Genomic DNA, 21,987 nt, shown 5'->3' on the forward strand with positions numbered 1-21,987 from the left:
TTAGTCCGTAGGACAACATACACATCAACAATCATACCATAGGCTAGCTTCTAGGGTTTAGCCTCTCTGATCTCGTGGTATATCTACTCTTGTACTACCCATATCATCAATATTAATCAAGCAGGACGTAGGGTTTTACCTCCATCGAGAGGGCTCGAACCTGGGTAAAACTTCGTGTCCCTTGCCTCCTGTCACCATCTGGCCTAGACGCACAGTTCGGGACCCCCTACCCGAGATCCGCCGGTTTTGACACCGACATCATCAATTACCAAAAAGGGGGAGATTGAAAGCACAAGTGCTCCCCGGGTTATTTTGGTAATTAATTCAACATATCTCTTGTTGAACTAATACTTTCATCTAGCATATTTCAGATAAGTCCAATAGTGGAGTGGCATGGACTAGAGGATGTGGGACCCCTTCAAGATGATGAAGACAAATGATTGGCTCAAGCTCAAAGCTCAAGACTCTACATTTTTCATTTTAGTGATCCAAGATCACATTGAGTCCATAGGAAAGCCAATACCATTAAGAGGGGATGAGGTGTTGCTTAATGGCTTGCTTGCTCAAAGTGCTTAGTGATATGCTCCAAAGCGCTCAACCACTTTCTCATATCCACATTTGTCCCAAACCAAAAGTCAAACTCGGCCCACCGAAACTTTCTATCTAGCGCCATCGCGTTCTCTTGACATAGCCACTGCCAGAAATCCTAATCAATTCGGTCTCACCGATGGGATCTCGGTCTCACCGAGATGCGCTTGCAAACTCTCTGTTGCCTATTGCATTAATTTCAGTCTCACTGAAACATGTCATCGGCCCCACCAAGTTTGCTTGGCCAACTCTCTGTTTAACTTATTACCAAAATCGGTCCCACCGAATTTGTGTAATCGGTCCAACCGAGATGAGGCTTTACCCTAACCCCAGCACATCGGTTCCACCGAGTTGATCAAGTCGGTCCCACCGAAAACCCTAACAGTCACATTATGAACTAAATCGGTCTGACCGAGTTGTATGACTCGGTCTCATCGAGTTTGGTGATTTGTGTGTAATGGTTAGATTTTGTGTGGAGGCTATATATACCCCTCCACCCACTCTTCATTCGTGGAGAGAGCCATCATAACATGCCTACATTTCCAACATACATTTTCTGAGGGAGAACCACCTACACTTGTGTTGAGGTCAAGATACTTCATTCCAACCACATAAATCTTGATCTCTAGCCTTCCCCAAGTTGCTTTCCACTCAAATCATCTTTCCACCAAATCCTATCCCATGAGAGAGAGTTGAGTGTTGGGGAGACTATCGTTTGAAGCAAAAGAGCAAGGAGTTCATCATCAACACACCATTTGTTACCTCTTGGAGAGTGGTGTCTCCTAGATTGGTTAGGTGTCACTTGGGAGCCTCCGTCAAGATTGTGGAGTTGAACCAAGGAGTTTGTACGGTCAAGGAGATCGCCTACTTCGTGAAGATATACCCTAGTGAGGCAAGTCCTTCGTGGGCGATGGCCATGGTGGGATAGACAAGGTTGCTTCTTCACGGACCCTTTGTGGGTGGAGTACTCCGCGGACTCGCGCAACCGTTACCCTTCGTGGGTTGAAGTCTCCATCAACGTGGATGTACGATAGCACCACCTGTGGGAACCACGCCAAAAATCTCCGTATCTCCAATTGCGTTTGCACACTCCAATCCCATCGCCTTACATTCTTGCAACTTGCATGACTTACTTTCCGCTGCTCATATACTCTTGTCATGCTTGCTTGAGATGTATTGTGAATGTTCAAACTTGTGCCAAAACTCCACTTCAACCTAAAGAAATTAAAAACCGCAACTTTTCTTGATAAGAGTCTATTCACCCCCTCTAGACACCTCTTCTCGATCCTACAGGCGGCTTCGCACTGCGGGCCAACTCGCTTGGCCATCTAGAGCAGATTGATAGCTACGCCCCCGGCCATCATGTCAGATTTGGAAGCTTGAACTACGTCGCGGACATCCGTGGAGACTTGATCTTCGACGGATTCAAGACCGTGGCGGTAGCCGCTCCCTGTCACCACGATAAACATGGCTTAAATCTGTCATCAAACTACTCCCAGGAGATAGAACCTGCAACTGCTTCGGCTCTAGATCCGGAGCAGGTCACACTATCCGAGGACGGGAGGCTCAACCCCGCCATGGAGGCCGCAGACTCAGCGGCGTTGGAGCCGCACACAGACCCAACCTCAAGTGAGATCTTTGTTACTAGAACCTCGGACACGTTTCCGGCTATAGGTTTCAAAGCCTGTGCGTCCGCGCATGAAGAGCTTGATTGGTCGTCGATCGTTGAATTCAGCTCCGCGGACATCTTCCGACAATCACCTTTAGGCGATGTGCTAAACTCATTAAAAACACTCTCCCTAGCGGGGGACTCACAACCGAATTATATCTGGTTTGAAATGGAGGCCGATGACGGAGAATTTCACTTCCCACCCCCCGCCCACTTAATAGCCACTGTCGAAGACCTAACTGACATGCTCGATTATGGCTCCGACGACATCAGCGGTATGGACGACGATGCCGGAGAAGAAGAGGCACAAAACCCGCCATTTACCGGATGCTGGACGGCGACTTCCTCGTATGATGTATACATGGTGGATGCACCAAAAGAGAATAGCAGTGATGACAAGGAAGATCCGGTTGACGACATACATCCCGAGATACAACCAAAGCGTCGGCGTCAACGGCGCCGCTCTCAGTCACGCCGCAGCAAAGACAACAACACCGACACAGGAGAAGATAACACTCCGGATGGTGCCGAAGACAATGAAGACCCCGTTCAGCCAACTTCTGAACAGGACGAACGGGAAGATGGGCGAGTCAGCCCTGACGAACAGGCCGTACACGAAGACTTGGAGGATAATAATTACCTTCCACTCTCCGAGGATGAGGCAAGCTTCGGCACCGAGGATTTCATCGTGCCTGAGGAGCCCCTAGAGCAGGAGCGCTTCAAGCGCCGGCTGATAGCCACTGCAAGGAGCCTGAAAAGGAAGCAGCAACAGCTTCAAGCTGATCAAGATCTGCTCAATGATAGATGGACTAATGTCCTCGAAGCCGAAGAATACGGCCTCAAGAGACCACTCAAAAGTTACCCAAAGCGCAAATTATTACCTCAATTCGATGACGAGGCGTTGGAGCCCGTTCCATCAGTGCACAATACGGCTGACCGACCAACACGTGGTCGGGACAAAGCGGCAACCAAAGCCGAATACCGGCCTGTACCACCTCACCATAACGACAGAGACAAAATTGCTCAGAGATACACATATGATCTCCGGTAGGGCCTAAAGAATAAAGCAAGTCCGGCCAGATCGATCTATGTATCACGGGGGCGTGCCCGGACGCGCGACGACGACTATCAAGCCGAACATGCCAAGTATAGTTACGTCCGAGCTGAAAATCGCAGACGGACTCCATCCGAGGTACGTCGCGACCTGGCCCGATATAGAGGCACTTCACACGCCCTCTGCTTCACTGATGAAGTAATGGAACATGAATTTCCAGAAGGGTTCAAACCCGTCAATATCGAATCATATGATGGAACCACAGATCCTGCGGTATGGATTGAAGACTTTATCCTCCATATTCACATGGCGCGCAACGATGATCTTCATGCCATCAAATACCTACCCCTAAAACTTAAGGGGCCAGCCCGACACTGGCTGAACAGCCTGCCTGAAAACTCTATTGGCAGCTAGGAGGACTTGGAAGAAGCCTTCCTCGACAACTTCCAAGGTACATATGTTCGACCTCCGGAAGCCGATGACTTAAGTCACATAATCCAACAGCCCGGAGAGTTAGCCAAGAAATTTTGGACTAGATTCTTAACCAAAAAGAACCAGATCGTTGATTGTCTGGACGCCGAAGCCTTGGCGGCATTTAAACATAGCATATGGGACGAATGGCTCGCTCGACACCTCGGCCAAGAAAAGCCGAAGTCCATGGAAGCCCTCACGGCACTCATGACCTGCTTTTGCGCGGGCGAATATAGCTGGCTAGCCCGCAGTAATAACAATACAAGCGAACCCGGCACTTCGGAAGCCAGAAACAGCAATGGCAAGCCCCGACGCAACAAACATAGACGTCGAGGCAACGGTGATAATACCGAGGACAAGGCGGTCAACGCCGGATTCAGTGGCTCCAAGTCCAGTCAGCGAAAGAAGCCATATAAAAGAAATAATCAGGGCCCTCCCAGCCTGGACCGCATACTCGATCGCCCATGCCAGATCCATGGCACCCCTGATAAACCAGCCAATCATACCCACATGAGTTCTTGGGTCTTCAAACAAGCCGGCAAGTTAAATGCCGAAGACAAAGAGAAGGGGTCGCAAAGCGAGAACGACGAGGAGGAGCCCCGTCCACCGAACACAGGGGGACAGAAGAAGTTTCCTCTGTAAATCAAAACGGTGAACATGATATACGCCACCTATATCCCCAAGAGGGAGCGCAAACGCGTGCTCAGGGACGTCTATGCGATAGAGCCAGTCGCCCCAAAATTCAACCCATGGTCGTCATGCCCGATCACTTTCGTCATGGTGGGTTAGCTGCACTGGTCCTCAACCCAATAATTGATGGATTTCATCTCACACGAGTCCTCATGGACGGCGGCAGTAGCCTCAACCTGCTTTACTAGGATAAGTGTGCAAAATGGGCATCGATCCATCAAGGATCAAGCCCACCAACACTACCTTTAAAGGAGTTATACCAGGTGTAGAGGCCCACTGCTCGGGCTCAATCACATTGGAGGTCATCTTCGGATCTCCGGACAACTTCCGAAGCGAGAAGTTAATCTTTGATATCGTCCCCTTCTGTAGTGGCTATCACGCTCCGCTCCGACAAACTGCGTTTGCACGATTCAATGCGGTACCGCACTATGCTTATCTCAAGCTCAAGATGCCCGGACCACGCGGTGTCATAACAGTCAATGGAAATATGGAGCGCTCCCTCCGCACAGAGGAGCACACTGCTGCCCTGGCAGCAGAAGCACAAAGCAGCCTCCACAAGCAGAACCTTAATTCGGCAGCCATACTCCCGAACACTGTCAAACGAGTCCGGGCTACCACACGCCAGGACAGCCCATACTCAACTAGCAATTCGGCCTCCATCCCAGACCACACCAAGTGGCGGCATTCGCACCGTGCGTACATAACTACGCACCCCAAATACCATGGGCTTAGACGGAGGCATACCTAGACTGTGATCCATAACAAGGCTCGACCTCCCCTGGACACACATACTTTCACTTTTTCTTTTTTCCTCTTCAAGTTTCCTTTCCGCAGGTCCCTCTCATCGGCCTCATAATTGGTCCTTTCGAAGAACGGACACACCAAGGTGGCAAGTAGCACATACGTGCGGGGGAATCTCTAGATGTCCCTCTTGGCGATCACTCTACCTGTTTTCAGGACCCGTACGCAGCTCCTCCTTGGTCTTGGCATGTTAAATTGCCACTGTTGCTTCTCGCACCCCTTTGATTTTTCATGTACGCTCTGACATGTTAATTAAAACTATAATAGAAACAGTTTGCGGCCCAACATATGTGGCACTAGCTTCTTCTTTACTTTTATTTTTTGCTATTTTAATTTGCACGCGTACACCATAGTACGCCGTAATCCTCCAGGGGCTTTATGGCGCCCCACACTATGGCAACAAGTTCGAACACTTTACAGTATAGTTCGGCACGACGAATTTAGCATTATATGCATTGGCTCCGAATCATGTCTTTGGTCAATAGTTGGGTTGCCCGGCTCCTGTGCTTACTACCTTACATTCTGCTATATCAGCTAGGGTAGTAAAGGGAGAACTACTATGATTGTGTCCCGGTTCATCTGGATGAGCACCTCAGTAGAGAAAGTCAAAAACTGACTGCCATGATGCGGCGTGAGACGGTCAGCTCTTCGGAGGTTTCAAATCTTTAGCGATTTTCCCGCATTACACGACAAATCGGTTCTCATCCGATCAGGTGTTTCCAACACCCTAGTCTGGACACTAGGGGATGCGCCTATATTTTAATTGTTAAACTCCTACGGCTAAGTGAGGGTAATAAAGCCACATAGTCCGATTGCCTGGTTTGTTGTGCTAAACACCTCCTTTAAGGACCAAACTGTTGGATAAAGCGTGTTTAGATTCATCCCCAACACCCCAGTACTACCTACGTGGGGGCTGAAGCCGACGACTGGCCAACTCTCAGATTTGATAAAAACGGCTGCACGGGAGGTAAATTTTTTAACTAAACAAAACAGCAAAGCATTATATTACATATCAAGCCTTGTTTTTATCATACAGGGCGGGATTACATGAATGTATTCATTCGAAAATTATGTCCTTACCACATTGCTCCACCACAATGCGGGATCCCTTCAGAACATCTTCAAAATACCGCTCGGGTGTGTGGTGCTCCTTGCCCGCAGGCGGTCCTTCGGTCGCGAGCTTGACGACATCCATCTTCGCCCATTGTATCTAGACACGGGCGAAGGCCATCCGCGCACCTTCTATGCAGACAGACCTCTTGATGGCATGAAGCCGCGGGCAGGCATTGACCAGCCGCTTCACGAGGCCGAAGTTGCTGCTGGGTATAGCTTCTGTAGGCCACAGTCAGATTATTAAATCCTTCATGGCTAGTTCGGCCACCCTATGCAGCTCGACCAACTGTTTTAGCTGGTCTCTAAAGGGTGCCGGATGTTCTGGTGCAAGGTATTGCGACCAGAACAGCTTCTCTGTTGAGCTCCCCTCTTCGACCCAGAAGAATTTTGCAGCGTCAGAAACACTACGCGGCAAATCCGCGAACACCCCTGGAGAACTCCAAACCTGAGTCAGTAAGAGATAGCTCGGGCTCACATACTTGATTTGCATAATGAAAGCCTTACCCGCCACAATCTTCTTGGCCTCCTGGATCTCCCAGAGGTCGTCTTGGGCTTCGGCTCGGGCCTCTTGTGTGCTTTGGCGGACCTTAGCAAGTTCGGACTCTTGGTCCGCATTCTGGCGCTCCAGGGACTCGCATTCTTCACTGCATCCTGGAGCTCCTGCTGGACCTCACCATCCTGGCCTCGTGCTTTTCTCGGGCGGTTTTTTCATTTACCGCTCTCTCCTCGGCCTCGTCCAGCGCCTTTTTGAGGGCCTCTACCTCAGTCGTCGACCCTAATAAATTTCATGAAACTGTGATCAACTCACATTATTCATCCCTTCCAGACATACACAATATCATTGCATACCTTGGGTATTCTCCAGCTGGTTTTTCGCATGGCCGAGCTCTTCCTCGGTCCGTTCCAGCTTCCGCTTCAGTCCAGAGACTTCAACAGCATGAGAAGTCGCGGCCAGCAGCGATGCCTGCTTATTCACAAAGACATGTATGATTAGTTTCCTGCGAATAGCTATTTGATCCTCTGTTCGGCTTTTCTTTCCATACACCGGACAGAGTCTCACGGGCTACTGTCTATACTGTAACTTTCTTTTTACATAAATGCAGCGCCTACCTCAAAGCCTGTTAGAAGGCTCGCACAGGCTTCGGTCAGTCCGCTCTTCGCAGACTGAATCTTCTCAATCACCGCACCCATAAGGGCACGGTGTTCCTCAACGATGGAAGCGCTTCGCAGCGCCTCCAGTAAGGTATCTGGTGCCTCTGGTTGGACAGAGGTCACCGGTGTAATAGGCACACCTCCTTCCAATGAAGGAGGCTGCTGGCCGGATTCCAGAGCGGTATAGGTCTCCGGGACCGCATTCGGCTGGGGGCCGAATTGGACATAGCCCCCACCGCCGGTCTCCATGAGGATCTGCTCCCCCATGTGTTCGACGGCCGAGGTCTCGCCCTCTAGCATCATCTTGACGACCTCCTGCGTCTCTCCCTGGCCGGGGGTCCTTCTGGACAACACCTCGGTGTCGTCCGTAGCCTTGGGAGAGGAGGCCGTGGGAAGGGACTCGCTGTCCATCACCTTCGGATCCAGCGAGTTCCCTGTAGACGAGGATCGCTCGAGGGCGGAACGAGCCGGACTGCAAATGCATGATTCAACACGTTAGAATTATGAGGTGAAAGAGGAGAATGTATGAATACTTCAGGGTCTTTGGATACTCACGATTCGGCCAGGGGCTTGTTCGAGGGCGCTGCTCTGGGCTGCTATCGACGTCCCACGCGGAGCTATCCGCGAGGGAACCTTTCCCTTCTTGGATGCCTCCGCCTCCAGATCTGTGGAGGCGACCCTCTTCTCCCCCCCCCTCGGGGAGGGGGAAGTTGCTTTCTTCCTCCTCCTCGTCGTCTTCGGCGACAAAGTTGGTTTCGGCATCTTCGGACGCTGCGTCCGAAGTACCCTTGGGACGGAAGCCTCCTCTGGTCCCCTTGGCCTTCCTTTTGGCTTTCTTCTCCGGCGCCACATAGGGCTCCGGAACCAGCATCTTCGTCAAAGTGGGATGGCTGGTTCCTCGGGCAGCGGAGCCGAACATTGAATCCGTTCCGCCTTCCTCGTCCAATCCTGAAAAGGAAAAATAAGGAAATTGGGACATCCTCCTTAAACAAACCAGAAAGGGACACACCTTGTAACTGGTTGGATGGGCCAGATCATGTCCACAGTCCTCGGTTGTCTCCGGCCACGTCTCGTTGGCCTTGAAGAGCACCTTCCAGATCTCCTCGTGCATAGTTCTGAAGACGTGTCGCAGGGTCTCGTGCTTGGTCGGATTGAACTCCCATAGATGGCAAGCCCGGTTCTAGAATGGAAGGATCCGACGAATTAGCATCACCTGAATCACATCGACGAGTTTGACATTCTTGTCCATCATGCTCCTGATGCGCGTCTGAAGCACAATCAACTCATCCAACGAAGACCAATCCAGGCCCTTCTCCTGCCAGGAGGTAAGCCGCATTGGGGCCCCGAACTTGAATTCGGGAGCCATAGCCCAGGTAGCATCGCAGGGCTCAGTGACATAGAACCACAACTTCTGCCGCCCCTTGACGGTCTCCACAAACGTACCTTTGGGCCACGGGACATTGGACATCTTGCTCAGCATGGCACCTCCGCACTCCGCGTGCTCGCCGCCCACTACCTTCGGCTTCACATTGAAGGTCTTCAGCCAGAGTCCTAAGTGGGGGGGGGGGACGCGAAGGAAGGCCTCACACATGACGATAAACGCCGAGATGGTGAGGAAGGAATTGGGGGCCAGATCATGGAAGTCCAGCCCATAGTAGAACATGAGTCCACGAACAAATGGGTGGAGAGGAAATCCCAGCCCGCGGACGAAATGAGGGATGAACACGACCCTCTCATGGGGCTCCGGAGTGGGGACGGTCTGTCCCATAGCAGGAAACCGATGGGCGATTTTCCTGGACAAATATCCGGCCTCCCGAAGTTGGGTGATGTCTTTCTCCTTGACGGTAGAGGCCATCCACTTACCCTGCGCTCCGGACATGGTTGGAGTGCTTTCTTGGGGGAGGAAAGATGAGAACTTGGGCGCTGGAGCTCGAGAGTGGGTAGACGGAAGGAGAGAAGGCGTGGGTAGAAGAGATAAATCCTTATCTCTTTATAAAGACGGTGAATATCAAATGCCTCCCCACTTGCCGTGAAACTCGCCTATTCCCTAGGGGCCGTGCATGCGGCACGGTTGGATTACCCATACCCGTACTGATGAGGTTCCCGCAATAAGGGGACATGATCTCTACTTTGACAAGACATGCCAATAAAACCGCATCTCAAAATACGAAGCAGTAGACCGAAAAATGGTTCGAAATAATAATTGGGCAGAGACGTGATGTCACGTTACAAAAAGTTGTCAGCAGATGAGACTCGTGAAATATTATACTCTCTGCGGTGGTGTGTGGAACTTGTTTTGCAGATCCGGACACGGTCATTGTTCAAAGACTATATTCGTCGGAGTATTCGGAGAAGGAACCCGCCTTGTAATGCCGAAGACAATCTGCGCGCCGGACACCTCGTCATTGAAGCCTGGTTCGGGGGCTACTAAGGGAGTCCTGGACTAGGGGGTCCTCGGATGTCCGGATTATGGTGCGTGGGTTGGACTGATGGGCTGTAAAGATATCGGACCGAAGATTATCTCCCGTATCCGGACGGGACTCTCCTTGGCGTGGAAGGCAAGTTTGGCATCCCAATATGAAGATTACTTTCTCTATAACCGACTTTGTACAACATAGAACAATCATAATCAGATAGGCTAGACTTCTAGGGTTTTAGCCGTTACGATCTCGTGGTAGATCAACGCTTGTAACCCCCATACTCATCAATATTAATCTAGCAGGACGTAGGGTTTTACCTCCATCGAGAGGGCCCAAACCTGGGTAAACATTGTGTTCCCTGTCTCCTGTTACCATCAACCTCAGACGCACAGTTCGGGACCCTACCCGAGATCCGCCGGTTTTGACACCGACAACGAGGAAGCATAGTGGGACAGTGAAAGGAAAGAGAACGATTGCCTCTTACTTAAAGCAGTCATCGCCCAGAACCAAATTAATAGCAGGTTGTTCGAACCGGGAGTAATATTATTTCTGACGGTGTGGATGATGAATAAGTACGTTTGTTGCTTGCTAAAAGTAAAGGAGATGTACTTGAAGCACACAATTACATCCATGGCCAGCCATTTCTTGTTGGCGAATACTTTGATGAGTGCAGCTCCAGTTGCCGCGAGTTACATGAGTATTGCATGGATCAAATGTCAGCAGGTCTTCATGGTTTGCTAGTGCACTACAACAGAGATCATTTCCGACATGATGTTGGTTCCATCAATGTGAGTTTCGAGGACTTACATCTCTTTTTCAACTTCAACGAGCTCGATGCCACTCTTGTTAGATGCCTAATTTTGTAAGTACTTAACAAACTCTGATCAACTTCTCCATACAAGGCTGTAAATGATAAACAACTAACTGCATTTTATTCCTCTCAGGGGATTGAACACGCAGAGAAGAAAAAGGGAGAGTGTGTATTTGATAGATCCCGAATTAGCAAATGGCACAAAAAATACATGGTAAGGACCTATGGGACTGGGCCGTTAACACGGTCGTCCGTCTCTTCGAAAACACGTCACATGCAGAATCATTTCTCTGGCCATATCATGAATGGTAAGTCAAGTAAACAACCACGCATACAATGATTGTCTTTTAGATTTCGACGTAATTCGTAAGTTCATGGCTTTCTTAATATGTAGCAATCACTGGATATTGGTATTCATTGTTCCAAACAAGAACACAGTTTACTACATTGATTCTCTTAGAGAGTCAACAAATGCTCAGGATCTGACGCATCTTCAACAATTCATGGATAGGTATTGAATTATATGATGTTGAAATTAATTTGCATTCATATCTAGTTCAATAATTGATGTTGTCAAAATTCATCATCATTTGCAGTGTGCTTGCATTGTGGAAAAATAAACTAGGGAACTTGTTCAAGATGGAACTACCTCTGTAGCACGAGATCGTTTCTTCGGTAACACACCAAAATCTGTTATTTTTGGAAAATTTATCCAATAGTCTGCAAATACCTTTTCTTACGCTAGTCAAATGTTCAAGCTTCTAAATAAACCTCTTTATATTTTGTCCAAAGAAAAAAAATAATACATCTAACACCCGTTAAGTTGTTCCTAACAGGACAAATACATGACTAATTTTGTACAAAAAATTCAGTGTCCTCAATAAGAAGCGGGGACCAACCTTTGTGGATACTATGTTTGCACACACATGATTGATGACCCACAAGTATAGGGGGTCTATCGTAGTCCTTTCGATAAGTAAGAGTGTCGAACCCAACGAGGAGCAGAAGGAAATGATAAGCGGTTTTCAGCAAGGTATTCTCTGCAAGTACTGAAATAAGTGGTAACAGATAGTTTTGTGACAAGATAAATTGTAACGAGCAACAAGTAACAAAAGTAAATAAAGTGCAGCAAGGTGGCCCAATCCTTTTTGTAGCAAAGGACAAGCCGAAACAAACTCTTATAATAGGAAAAGCACTCCCGAGGACACATGGGAATATCGTCAAGCTAGTTTTCATCACGTTCATATGATTCGCGTTTGATACTTTGATAATTTGATATGTGGGTGGACCGGTGCTTGGGTGCTGTTCTTACTTAAACAAGCGTCCCACTTATGATTAACCTCTATTGCAAGCATCCGCAACTACAACAAAAGTATTAAGGTAAACCTAACCATAGCATGAAACATATTGATCCAAATCAGCCCCTTACGAAGCAACACATAAACTAGGGTTTAAGCTTCTGTCACTCTAGCAACCCATCATCTACTTATTACTTCCCAATGCCTTCCTCTAGGCCCAAATAATGGTGAAGTGTTATGTAGTCGACGTTCACATAACACCACTAGAGGCTAGACAACATACATCTTATCAAAATATCAAACAAATACCAAATTCACATGACTACTAATAGCAAGACTTCTCCCTTGTCCTCAGGAACAAACGTAATTACTCACAAAGCATATTCGTGTTCATAATCAGAGGGGTAATAATACGCATATAGGATCTGAACATATGATCTTCCACCAAATAAACCAACTAGCATCAACTACAAGGAGTAATCAACACTACTAGCAACCTACTAGCACCAATCCCGGACTTTGAGACAAGAATTGGATACAAGAGATGAACTAGGGTTTGGAGATGAGATGGTGCTGGTGAATATGTTGATGGAGATTGCCCTCTCCCAATGAGAGGAGCATTGGTGATGACGATGGGAATGATTTCCCCCTCCCGGAGGGAAGTATCCCCGGCAGAACAGCTCTGCCGGGGCTCTAGATTGGATCCACCAAGGTTCCGCCGCCTCGTCCCGAAAAGTTCCTTTTGATTTTTTCCTCATCGAAAGACTTCATATAGGAGAAGATGGACGTCGGAGAGCCACCAGGGGGCCCACGAGGTAGGGGGCGCGCCCTAGGGGGGGCCCACCCTCGTGAGCAGGGTGTGGGCCCCCTGGCCTTCATCTTTGGCGAGGATTTTTCTTTATTTATTTTAAGATGTTCTATGGAGTTTTAGGACTTTTGGAGTTGCGCAGAATAGGACTCTAATATTTGCTCCTTTTCCAGCCCAGAATTCCAGCTGCCGGCATTCTCCCTCCTTATGTAAACCTTGTAAAATAAGAGAGAATAGCCATAAGTATTGTGACATAAAGTGAAATAACAGTCCATAATGCAATAAATATCGATATAAAAGCATGATGCATAATGGACGTATCAACTCCCCAAGCTTAGACCTCGCTTGTCCTCAAGCGAAAAGCCGATAACAATAAATATGTCCTCATGTTTAGAGGTAGAGGCGTCGATAAAAATAAAATACGGACATGAAGGCATCATGATTATTCTCATAACAGCAACATATATAGATTTTGTCATATGATTACTTATGTTCAAGTGATGATCTATTCACAATGCAAAAGTATAAATCATGAACCTTATTGGGCTCCGACAAACTATAATCTCAGTCATTGATGCAATTGCAATTTATCATAACATCGGAAAGATTCTATGTCAGAGCTAAAAAGCAAGTCCACATACTCAACCATCATTTAGTCCTCCATAATTGCTAACACTCATGCAATACTTGTGGTTATGGATTTTTAATCGGACACAGAGAAAGATAGGGGCTTATAGTTTTGCCCCACAGCCTTTTACCTCAAGGGTAATGTCAACAATAATGGTTCATGCTCCCCTACATCCAATTAGATATATATATATATATCATGTTCTTTCCAACATGCTGAGCTTGCCAAAGGATAAAATGAAAAATAAAAGGTGAAGATCACCATGACTCTTGCATAAGGTAGAAGATAATAATAAAGGATAGGCCCTTCGTAGAGGGAAGCAGAGGTTGCCATGCGCTTTTATGGTTGGATGCACAAAATCTCAATGCGAAAGAACGTCACTTTATATTGTCCCTTGTGATATGAACCTTTATTATGCAGTCCGTCGCTTTTATTACTTCCACATCACAAGATCGTATAAAGCTCATTTCTCCCACACTAATCAATCATACATATTTAGAGCAATTTTTATTGCTTTGCACCGATGACAACTTAGTTTAAGGATCTTACTCAATCCATAGGTAGATATAGTGGACTCTCATGGCAAAACTGGTTTAAGGGTATTTGGAAGCACAAGTAGTATTTCTACTTGGTGCTGAGAATTTGGCTAGCATGAGGAGGAAAGGCAAGCTCAACAAGTTAGAGGATCCATGACAACATACTTTATCTCAGATATAAGAAAGACATAACTCATTACGTTGTCTTCCTTGTCCAACATCAACTCTTTAGCATGTCATATTTTAATGAGTGTTCCCAATCATAAAAGATGTCAATGATAATATATCTATATGTGAAAACCTCTCTTTCCTTATTACTTCCTATTAATTGCAACAATGACCAAAGCTATGTCTGCCAACTCCCAACAACTTTTAATCATCATACTCTTTCTATGTGAAGTCATTACTCTCAATAAGATCAATATGAACTCTTTGTTTCTTTTTATTCTTTTTCTCTTTTCTTTTATTCACCCAAGATCATGGCAAAATAATCAAGCCCTTGACTCAACACTAATCTTTATTATATATAGCTCACAGACTCGATTACAAAGAGAGATCATAAAGCAAACTCAAAACTAGATCATGCCATAAACTTTATTCTACTAGATCAAGATACTACTAATAGGATCGAACTAAGAAAAACGATAAAGATATGAGTTGTGATTGTGATACGATACCGGGGCACCTCCCCCAAGCTTGGCAGTTGCCAAGGGGAGTGCCCATACCCATGTGATTATATCTCCTTCTTTGTTGTCGGTGTAATATTCTTGGAGATGATTCCCCTCAGGATGTGGTTCTCCTCCTCGAGCTTGTTGACTTGCTATTTGAGGTCCATTATTTCCTTACGAAGCTTTCCTGTGGCAGCTAAAGCTCCTTGCACCCAAGGGTGTTGCATAGCTGCGGGAGAACAAGTGACACTCCTCTTCATATTTTCATAAGATAAAAATCTAACATTAGAAGGGATAACTGAGTTTGGAATAGCTGAGCTCTGTAGTTCCCCCATCATGAACCCAGCTCGGAGGCGAGAGATGACTTCTTGACCCTCCATGGCATCTACTCTCATCAAGTCAGCCTCCATCTCTTCCTCCGTTGCTGGCCCAAAGTGGTCAGCGTCGCTGTTTGCCCTTGGTTCCAGTGCCGGATTATATACCCGGCTCTCCCCGATTGACTCTTGAGAAGACATCTTGCTCTAATCTGCAGCAGCAACAACTCGAAAACAAAAACATAGGAGATTTGCGTGATACGGGAGTCAAAACCTTCGGGAGGTTATATAATGAATTTTTACCGACCAAAATACGTAACGTGCAAGAAAACGGAGTCCGGAAGGCACACGAGGTGCTCACGAGGTAGGGGGGCGCGCCCACCACCCTCGTGGGGCCCTCGTGTCCTTCCCGGACTACTACATATTTTTCTATTTTTCTAAATATTCCAAAACGGAGAAATATTGCCTTAAAATTGTTTTGGAGTCGGTTTACTTACCGTACCACATACCTATTCCTTTTCAGGGTCTGAAATGTTTTGGAAAGTGTCCCTTATGTATTCCTCCAGGGTTACGGTTACAATAATATTGGTTTCAACATTTATGGGATTACCTGAGATATAATATTTAATTCTTTGACCGTTTACCACCTTCGGATTTGTGCCTTCAAAGTTGTTGATCTTTATGGCACCGGAACGATAGACCTCTTCGATAACATAGGGGCCTTCCCATTTAGAGAGAAGTTTTCTTGCAAAAAATCTTAAACGAGAGTTGTATAGCAATACATAATCACCTACATTAAACTCATGCTTTTGTATCCTTTTGTCATGCCATCTTTTAACTTTTTCTTTAAACAACTTGGCATTTTCATAAGCTTGGGTTCTCCATTCATCAAGTGAGATAATATCAAATAACCTCTTCTCACCGGCAAGTTTAAAATCATAGTTGAGCTCTTTAATAGCCCAATATGCCTTATGTTCTAGTTCGAGAGGTAAGTGACATGCTTTTCCATAAACCATTTTATACGGAGACATACCCATAGGATTTTTATATGCAGTTCTACAAGCCCATAATGCATCATCAAGTTTCTTGGACCAATTCTTTCTAGACCTATAAACAGTCTTTTGCAAAATTAATTTGAGCTCTCTATTGCTCAACTCAACTTGACCACTAGACTAAGGGTGATAAGGAGATGCAATTCTATGATTAACATCATATTTAGCAAGCATTTTACGGAAAGCACCATGAATAAAGTGTGAGCCACCATCAGTCATTAAATATCTAGGGACTCCAAACCTCGGAAAAATAACTTCTTTAAGCATTTTAATAGAAGTGTTATGATCAGCACTACTAGTTGGAATAGCTTCTACCCACTTAGTAACGTAATCAACAGCAACTAAAATATGTGTGTATCCATTAGAGGCAGGAAAAGGTCCCATATAATCAAAGCCCCAAACATCAAACGGTTCAATAAGAAGAGAATAATTCATAGGCATTTCTTGACGTCTACTAATATTACCAATTCTTTGACATTCATCACAAGACAAGACAAACTTACGGGCATCCTTGAAGAGAGTAGGCCAATAAAAACCAGATTGCAATACCTTATGTGCAGTTCTATCTCCAGCGTGGTGTCCTCCATAAGCCTCGGAATGACAATTGCGTAGGATCTGTTCCTGTTCATGCTCAGTTACACAACGTCTAATAACACCATCTACTCCTTCTTTATAAAGATGTGGGTCATCCCAAAAGTAATGTCTTAAATCATAGAAAAACTTTTTCTTTTGCTGGTATGTGAAGCTAGGTGGTATAAACTTAGCAACAATATAATTAGCATAATCAGCATACCATGGAGTACTACGAGAAGTACTTATAATATTTAATTGTTCATCAGGAAAGCTATCATTAATAGGTAGTGGGTCATCAAGAACATTCTCTAACCTAGACAAGTTGTCTGCAATGGGGTTCTTAGCTCCCTTTCTATCAACAATATGCAAATCAAATCTTGTAGCAAGAGAACCCATCTAATAAGTCTAGGTTTAGCATCTTTCTTTTCCATAAGGTATTTAATAGCAGCATTATCAGTGTGAATAGTTACTTTAGAATCAACAATATAAGGTCTGAACTTATCACAAGCAAATACAACTGCTAAAAGCTCTTTTTCAGTAGTAGCATAATTTCTTTGAGCATTGTCTAGAGTCTTACTAGCATAATAAATAACATTTAATTTCTTATCAACTCTTTGCCCTAGAACAACACCTACAGCATAATCACTAGCATCACACATAATTTCAAAGGGTAAATTCCAATTAGGTGGCTGAACAACAGGTGCAGAGACTAATGCTTTCTTAAGTATTTCAAATGCTTCTACACAATCATCATCAAAGACAAATGGTATATCTTTTTGCAATAAATTAGTCAGAGGCCGAGAAATTTTTGAGAAGTCCTTAATGAACCTCCTGTAAAATCCGGCGTGACCAAGGAAACTTCTTATACCTTTGATGTCCTTGGGACATGGCATCTTTTCAATAGCATCAACCTTGGCTTTATCAACTTCAATACCTCTTTCAAAAACTTTGTGCCCCAAGACAATACCTTCATTAACCATAAAGTGGCACTTTTCCCAATTCAAGACAAGATTAGTTTCTTCACATCTCTGCAAAACTCGATCAAGATTGCTCAAGCAATCATCAAAAGAGGAACCATAGACGGAAAAATCATCCATGAAAACCTCACAAATCTTTTCACAAAAGTCAGAGAATATAGCCATCATCATCTTTGAAAGGTAGCAGGTGCATTACATAAACCAAAAGGCATACGTCTATAAGCAAAAGTACCAAAAGGGCATGTAAAAGTAGTCTTTGATTGATCTCTAGCCGACACAGGTATTTGAGAGAAACCAGAATAACCATCTAGAAAGCAATAGTGTGTATGTTTGCATAATCTTTCTAGCATTTGATCAATAAAAGGTAAGGGGTAATGATCTTTCTTAGTAGCTTTATTTAATTTGCGGAAATCAATTACCATCCTATAACCTGTAATAATTCTTTGTGGAATCAATTCATCTTTATCATTAGGAACAACAGTAATACCTCCCTTCTTAGGGACACAATGGACAGGACTTACCCACTGACTATCAGCAACGGGATAAATTATACCTGCCTCCAGAAGCTTGAGTATTTCTTTTCTTACCCTTCTTTCATTTTAGGATTCAGACGTCGTTGAGGATCACGAACTGGTTTGGCATCTGCTTCCAAATTTATTTTATGTTAACATAGAATGGGACTAATGCCCTTAAGATCATCAAGAGTATATCCAATAGCAGCATGATGCTTCTTCAGAGTTTTCAATAATCTTTCTTCTTCATGCTCTAAAAGGTTAGCACTAATAATAACAGGATATATCTTCTTTTCATCAAGATAAGAATATTTAAGATTATCAGGCAAAGGTTTAAGCTCAAATACGGGATCACCCTTGGGTGGAGGAGGATCCCCTAAAATTTCAACAGGAAAATTGTGTTGCAGAATAGGTTCCTGTTTAAAGAATACTTCATCTATTTCCCTTCTTTCATTCATGAACATAACATTTTCATGGTCTAGCAAATAGTGTTCTAAAGGATCACTAGGAGGTACGGCAATAGAAGCAAGACCAATAATTTCATCCTTACTAGGTAATTCTTCCTCACGATGTTGTTTACTAAATTTAGAGAAATTAAACTCATGAACCATATCATCCAAGCCAATAGTAACAACATTCTTTTTGCAATCTATCCTAGCATTAACAGTGTTCAAGAAGGGTCTACCAAATATAATGGGACAAAAGCTATCTTGCGGAGAAGTAAGAACAAGAAAATCAGCAGGATATTTAGTTTTCCCACACAAGACTTCAACATCTCTAACAATTCCCATCGCTGAAATAGTATCTCTATTGGCAAGTTTAATTGTGACATCAATATCTTCTAACTCAATAGGTGCAATTTCATGCTTGATTTATTTATACAAGTCATAAGGTATAACACTAGCACTAGCACCCATATCACATAAGCCATGATAACAATGATCTCCTATTTTAACAGAAATAACAGGCACGCCTACCACAGGTCTATGTTTATCTTTAGCACAAGGTTTAGCAATTCTAGCAGTTTCACCTTTGAACTGAGTAACATGCCCATCAATATTATCAGACAAGATATCTTTAACAATAGCAACATTAGGTTCTACTTTAACTTGCTCATGAGGTGTATAAGTTCTAATATTGCTTTTACGAACAACAGTTGAAGCTTTAGCATGATCCTTTATTCTAACAGGGAAAGGTGATTTCTCAACATAAGAAGTAGGAACAATAGGGTCATTATAAGTGACAGTCTTTTCTTCAACTTTAATAGGTGCAGCTACTTTTACTTCTACGGGAGGATGATATTTAAACCACTTCTCCTTAGGGAGATCAACATAAGTAGCAAAAGATTCACAGAAGGAAGCTACTATCTCAGATTCAAGTCCATATTTAGTGCTAAACTTACAGAAAATATCGGTATCCATAAAAGATTTAACACAATCAAACTTAGGTGTCATACCTGACTCCTTACCTTCGTCGAGGTCCCAATCTTCAGAGTTGCGTTTAATTCTATCCAATAAATTCCATCTGAATTCAATAGTCTTCATCATAAAAGAGCCAACACAAGAAGTATCGAGCATGGTTTGAATACTATGAGAAAGCCGAGCATAAAAACTTTGCATAATTATTTCTCTCGAGAGCTCATGATTGGGGCATGAATATAACATTGATTTAAGCCTCCCCCCAAGCTTGAGCGATGCTTTCTCCTTCACGAGGCCAGAAATTATATATATAATTGTGATCACGATGAACAAGATGCATAGGGTAATACTTTTGATGAAATTCCAATTTCAATCTTTTATAGTTCCATGATTTCATATCATCACATAGCCTATACCATATCAATGCGTCTCCCTTCAAAGATAAAGGGAAGACCTTCTTCTTAGCAACATCATCGGGTATACCTGCAAGCTTAAATAATCCACAAACTTCATCCACATATATTAAGTGCTCATCAGGATGCTTTGTTCCATCTCCTGTAAAAGGGTTAGCTAGCAGTTTTTCCATCATACCCAAAGGAAATTCAAAAGGAGTTTCATTTTCAATAGGTTCAGTAGGTTGAGGAGCAACTCTTTGCTCTACTGGACGGGGTGAAGATACACCGAACAAGCCCCTTAGAGAATTACTTTCCATAGTAGCAAGTGACAGTAAATTTCAGCACACTATATAAATTTTTCCTTACCAAATTCCACCAACCAAAGGCACTACACTACCCGGCAACGGCGCCAGAAAAGAGTCTTGATGACCCACAAGTATAGGGGATCTATCATAGTCCTTTCGATAAGTAAGAGTGTCGAACCCAACGAGGAGCAGAAGGAAATGATAAGCGGTTTTCAGCAAGGTATTCTCTGCAAGTACTGAAATAAGTGGTAACAGATAGTTTTGCGACAGGATAAATTGTAATGAGCAACAAGTAACAAAAGTAAATAAAGTGCAGCAAGGTGGCCCAATCCTTTTTGTAGCAAAGGACAAGCCGGAACAAACTCTTATAATAGGAAAAGCGCTCCCGAGGACACATGGGCATATCGTCAAGCTAGTTTTCATCACGTTCATATGATTCGCGTTCGATACTTTGATAATTTGATATGTGGGTGGACTGGTGCTTGGGTGTTGTTCTTACTTGAACAATCGTCCCACTTATGATTAACCTCTATTCCAAGCATCCGCAACTACAGCAAAAGTATTAAGGTAAACCTAACCATAGCATGAAACATATGGATCCAAATCAGACCCTTACGAAGCAACGCATAAACTAGGGTTTAAGCTTCTGTCACTCTAGCAACCCATCATCTACTTATTACTTCCCAATTCCTTCCTCTAGGCCCAAATAATGGTGAAGTGTTATGTAGTCGACGTTCACATAACACCACTAGAGGCTAGACAACATATATCTTATCAAAATATCAAACGAATAGCAAATTCACATGACTACTAACAGCAAGACTTCTCCCTTGTCCTCAAGAACAAACATAATTAATCACAAAGCATATTCATGTTCATAACCATAGGGGTAATAATATGCATATAGGATCTGAACATATGATCTTCCACCAAATAAACCAACTAGCATCAACTACAAGGAGTAATCAACACTACTAGCAACCTACTAGCACCAATCCCGGACTTTGAGACAAGAATTGGATACAAGAGATGAACTAGGGTTTGGAGATGAGATGGTGCTGGTGAAGATGTTGATGGAGATTGCCCTCTCCCGATGAGAGGAGCGTTGGTGATGACGATGGTGATGATTTCCCCCTCCCGGAGGGAAGTATCCCCGGCAGAACAGCTCTGCCGGAGCTCTAGATTGGATCCGCCAAGGTTCCGCCTCATGGCGGCGGAGTCTCGTCCCGAAAAGTTCCTTCTGATTTTTTCCTCATCGAAAGACTTCATATAGGAGAAGATGGACGTTGGAGAGCCACCAGGGGGCCCATGAGGTAGGGGGCGCGCCCTAGGGGGGGGCGCCCCCCACCCTCATGAGCAGGGTGTGGGCCCCCTGGCCTTCATCTTTGGCGAGGATTTTTCTTTATTTATTTTAAGATGTTCCATGGGGTTTCAGGACTTCTGGAGTTGCGCAGAATAGGTCTCTAATATTTGCTCCTTTTCCAGCCCAGAATTCCAGCTGCCGGCATTCTCCCTCCTTATGTAAACCTTGTAAAATAAGAGAGAATAGCCATAAGTATTGTGACATAAAGTGAAATAACAATCCATAATGCAATAAATATCGATATAAAAGAATGATGCAGAATGGACGTATCAATGATCTCCATCTGCAAATCTGCTAATAGTTGTGAAGATCCTCGCGAATTAGTACCAGTAAGTCTATCTTAATTAGTATCTTCTACTCCACTCATATGT

This window comes from Triticum urartu, chromosome 6A, assembly GCF_056163025.1.
Source record: "Triticum urartu cultivar PI428250 chromosome 6A, HENAU_Tu73, whole genome shotgun sequence".
Classification (NCBI taxonomy): domain Eukaryota; kingdom Viridiplantae; phylum Streptophyta; class Magnoliopsida; order Poales; family Poaceae; genus Triticum; species Triticum urartu.